The sequence below is a fragment of the Schistocerca nitens genome, chromosome 9 (assembly GCF_023898315.1).
Source record: "Schistocerca nitens isolate TAMUIC-IGC-003100 chromosome 9, iqSchNite1.1, whole genome shotgun sequence".
NCBI classification, from domain to species: domain Eukaryota; kingdom Metazoa; phylum Arthropoda; class Insecta; order Orthoptera; family Acrididae; genus Schistocerca; species Schistocerca nitens.
In genome coordinates this window covers 402061963-402066194 of record NC_064622.1, presented here as the reverse complement: position 1 = coordinate 402066194, position 4232 = coordinate 402061963, and the positions used below count along the sequence as shown (strand labels likewise).

At 41.8% G+C, this 4232-nt stretch overlaps 1 non-coding gene across 1 annotated transcript; it reads left to right on the top strand.

Annotated features, from left to right (window-relative positions):
• Positions 1 to 2303: 2303 nt before the first annotated feature.
• On the top strand, positions 2304 to 2377 carry Trnai-aau (transfer RNA isoleucine (anticodon AAU)). The gene has a single exon. It is a non-coding gene; the product is annotated as a tRNA-Ile (tRNA).
• Positions 2378 to 4232: the final 1855 nt, after the last annotated feature.

Below are 4232 nucleotides of genomic sequence, written 5' to 3'. Positions count from 1 at the left end.
GCGGGATTAGAAATTAAATTCCTGGAAGCTTAAAACTTTGCGTTGGACCAGGAGTCAAACCCAGGACCTCTGCCTTTTATGTGCAACTGTGAAGACCGGTCCTGAGACGTGTTTTGGTAGCACAGGTGCTTGAGAGCACCTGCAGGCGAAAGGCAAAAGTCTTGGGTTCGTCCAGGTCCGGCACATTGTTTTAATCTACGTGGAAGTTTCAAATCAGCGCACACTCCGCTGCAGAGTGAATAATTTGTTCAAGGCTAGAGATATTTGTACTGACATTTACGGAAGATTCTGTTAGTTGGAACATATTTCTTCCTTCAGTCTTCTTCAGGTCGCCACATTCATATCGCTAAAATCTATACCTTGCACGATCGTACAGAGTATTTGAAACTGTAGGCAGCAGGAGTTCAGGACCACTAGTGTGAAACACAGGTTGCTTTATTACATGACGTTATGCAAATAGCAGTTGCATGTGAACAGCTATATGCCGTTTCATTAGGTTTCAGAAAAACATACCACACTGTCGACTAATAACAAGATACAGCAATGCATAATGTCATCGCATACACGTAATCGATTCAAAGAATGTTTAGCTAATAAAACCCAGTACTTTATACTGTACTGCAAATGACAGAACCACTAATTTTCTCAGTATGTACAAACTATTTCTCAAGAGCAACATGACTACCGACGTGTTCACTGACGATGCTGATGTTACGGGAAAATATCGTGGTTATACGATCGTTAGGAAGTGCTGCAAGCTTTTACGTGATTTCCACTTGATGTAACGAAAGGCAAGTGTGTATAAATGGAAGATAATGCATATAACAGCGAGAAATACACCGATAATATCCGATTAGAAGATTAGTGGCGAACATCTGGAGTAAGTCACATCAAAAAATGGCTCTGAGCACTATAGGACTCAACATATTAGGTCATAAGTCCCCTAGAGCTTAGAACTACTTAAACCTAACTAACCTAAGGACATCACACACACCCATGCCCGAGGCAGGACTCGAACCCGCGACCGTAGCAGTCCCGCGGTTCCGAACTGCAGCGCCAGAACCGCACGGCCACCGCGGCCGGCGAGTACGTCACATCGTTTAAATATGTACGGGTTACATAAAACAATATGAAATATGTCGAAGGGGTATAGTCAGTATTAGAGATGGAAAATGGTAGTTTTAGATTTATTGGAATAGTTTTCCCCATTGGCATAACACATTTGTGGGCATGTTTATTATTCTGACAAAAGATGGTATCCTTTCGTTTCCAATCCAGACCAATTTCCATGTTTTATTTTTCGCCCAGTGATCGAGAATCCTGGCATAGCTTTACCTAGTTATTGCCGTTACAAGGTGATATCCTACGAGAATGCAGTTTCTACCCGAGAAAACACCACCTGTACTGCAGATGATATGGGCTGCGCATTTTTGGCGGGCGACAACCGAGTTCCGTCCACCACTTTGACTGCTGTTTCACTTCTGCAGTAAGATAGACAACCAATGCCGTTCTCACAGCAACTAACCACAACACAAAATGAAATTATTTCATTTCAAAAGATCGAAACTTTGGTGATATATTCGGTTTTGCATGTGTTCTAGTAGCCTCGCTAGAGACATCAACTAGAAGTTAGCTGACATAAGGCCGGAAACCACACGAACTCATCTACGTAGTTAAGAACTTGATCTATCGACTATCGTTGAAGATTAAAACCTGTAGTAGCTGCAGAAGATAAGCTGTTACACACATGGCTCCTGCGGTTGCCCAGATATATGTGGATACTTTCTGCACGGTCTTCCCGTCAGCAGATTATGCGGTCGTCACTGATAACAGACGAAGAAGATAAATAGTGGTTCTGGATTAATAGCCTTGGAAAAGTCATCGTGAATTAAACAGTAACAAATACGTGTTACTTTTGTTTTTGGAGTTTAACACTATTTATTTATCCACCTTATAAAGAGACGAGAAAGTACTACGTAACTGTTTACAACAAATATATACCGTTTAACATAGATACACACAATCTCTAGTTCATAATGGGTTTACATTCCTAAACCCATGATTGAAATCCAGTCAGATAAATTGTGAAGGCCTTCCACTGTCCTTGTAAATGCACCGAGGAAACAGCCAGGTGTTATGTGATGTACTGTTCTCCACCTCTTCGCCGCAGTCACAGTAAGGAAAGGACTCCCATACGTATTGGTGCGGCAATGCTTCACAAATGTGTTTAAAATGTTATTTTATCTCTGAGAAAGTAGCGGTCGGACTCTGTTTAAACGTCGTAGAAGCTTTTCTGATACGTGGGCCCGTTAGCTCAGTTGGTTAGAGCGTCGTGCTAATAACGCGAAGGTCGTGGGTTCGATCCCCCCACGGGCCACTGTTTTACCAATCTTATTACAAAATACGCGACACCAACTTATACGGTCCAGAAACTCGAAATTTCTCCTCAAACACACTGCATGTTGATTTCGTGCAGGAACTGGTGATAAATATTTCGACTTTTTCTTCTTTTTTATAAGATGTTGATTACATAACGCATTGTTTCTAACGATTGACGAATGTGTCCTATCAATTGGCACTTCATGTTGTGAAGTACGAAATAAAAACTTACTTACGTAGTATGTATTTCGTTCAAAAAACAAAAAACGCTGCTCCCTCTGCTGTAACATGAATTGCACAATCTTAATTTCAATGGTGTTTTAATAAGTGTGTCCGTTATTTCACGTATATTTTCAGTCTGTTTATTTCTCTATTTCGTTATTCTCCACTCAAGGTCAATACGGTATGCTTAATATTTTCATTTTTGTTTCTTCCCAATAATGTGCACCTGCTGCTCTTCTAAGTAATATCATAAGTGAGCTGTTTACCCTTTTAGTCCTTTGCTTTCGTAATACCCATTTTCCACATCCACGAAGCAACGTTAGCACTGCCATTACCTTGTAGAATTCAAGCACTTGCCCTATGGCACTCTAAAATCTCCACTTGATGCTTCTCAGAGGTTACCTATATTGTTAGACACTACCTAAATTGTTAGACACTCGTACTGATGCTATAATTTACTTACTGTATAAGCTAGACATACGACTGTAAATCTACAACGCATCTGTTTTGGTGTAAAGTGTGAGATTTTAAGTTACTAAAAACTCCATTATCAGAATTATGGCCTAAATTTTCGCTAGGGATCGTTTGCTGGGGCTGTCTTGAAAGTGTGCTTTTATCTTCATAAAATTTGATGTCAAGTTGATGATGCTTCCTTGTAAGACGTACTTAAATTTTTCTTCTGATACACTGTACCCTATTAAATCTTTTGAGTGGGATGATTAAATTCTTGCCATGTTAAAACTTTGCGCCGGACCGGGACTCAAACCTTTGCCCTGTATCTGCTACTGTGAAGGCCAGTCCCGAGACGTGTTTGGGTAGCACAGGTGCTAGAGCACCTGCTGGCGAAATGCAAAGGTCTCGGGTTAGAGTCCCGGTACGGCACACAGTTTTAATCTACGTGGAAGTTTCAAATCAGCGTACAATCCCGCTGCAGAGTGTATAATTCGTTCAAGGCTACAGATATTCGTACTGACATTTACTAAAGATTCTATTAGTTGCAACATATTTCTTCCATCAGTCTTCTTCACGTCGCCACATTCATATCGCTAATGTCAATCTCTTGCACGATCGAACAGAGTATTTGAAACTGTAAGATCATACCGTTTGGAAAGGAAAAGGAATCTATCTCCAGAAACCAGCAGGAGTTCAGGACCACTAAACACAGGTTGCTTTATTACATGACGTCATGCAAAAAGCAGCTGCATGTGAACAGGTACATGCCGTCTCACTAGGTATCCGAAAATGGTTCAAATGGCTCTGAGCACTATGAGACTTAACTTCTCAGTTCATCAGTCTTCTAGAACTTAGAACTACTTAAACCGAACTAACCTAAGGACATCACACACATCCATGCCCGAGGCAGGATTCGAACCTGCGACCGTAGCGGCCGCGCGGTTCCAGACTGTAGCGCCTAGAACCGCTCAGTCACCCCGGCCGGCGCAAGTGGGAAGCAACCTGATGTGGGTACCTGAGTGACAAATGCGAGAGCTGTCCCATCGACACATTGGCAAACGTCCTATCATGTTGGTCCGATTTCAGCCACCGTGTCCAAATGCTTTTCACGACTCTAGCAGATATGGGTCTTGGCAGGAAGGTTGACAGGAAACATAAGGTGGATACCGGGATATTCA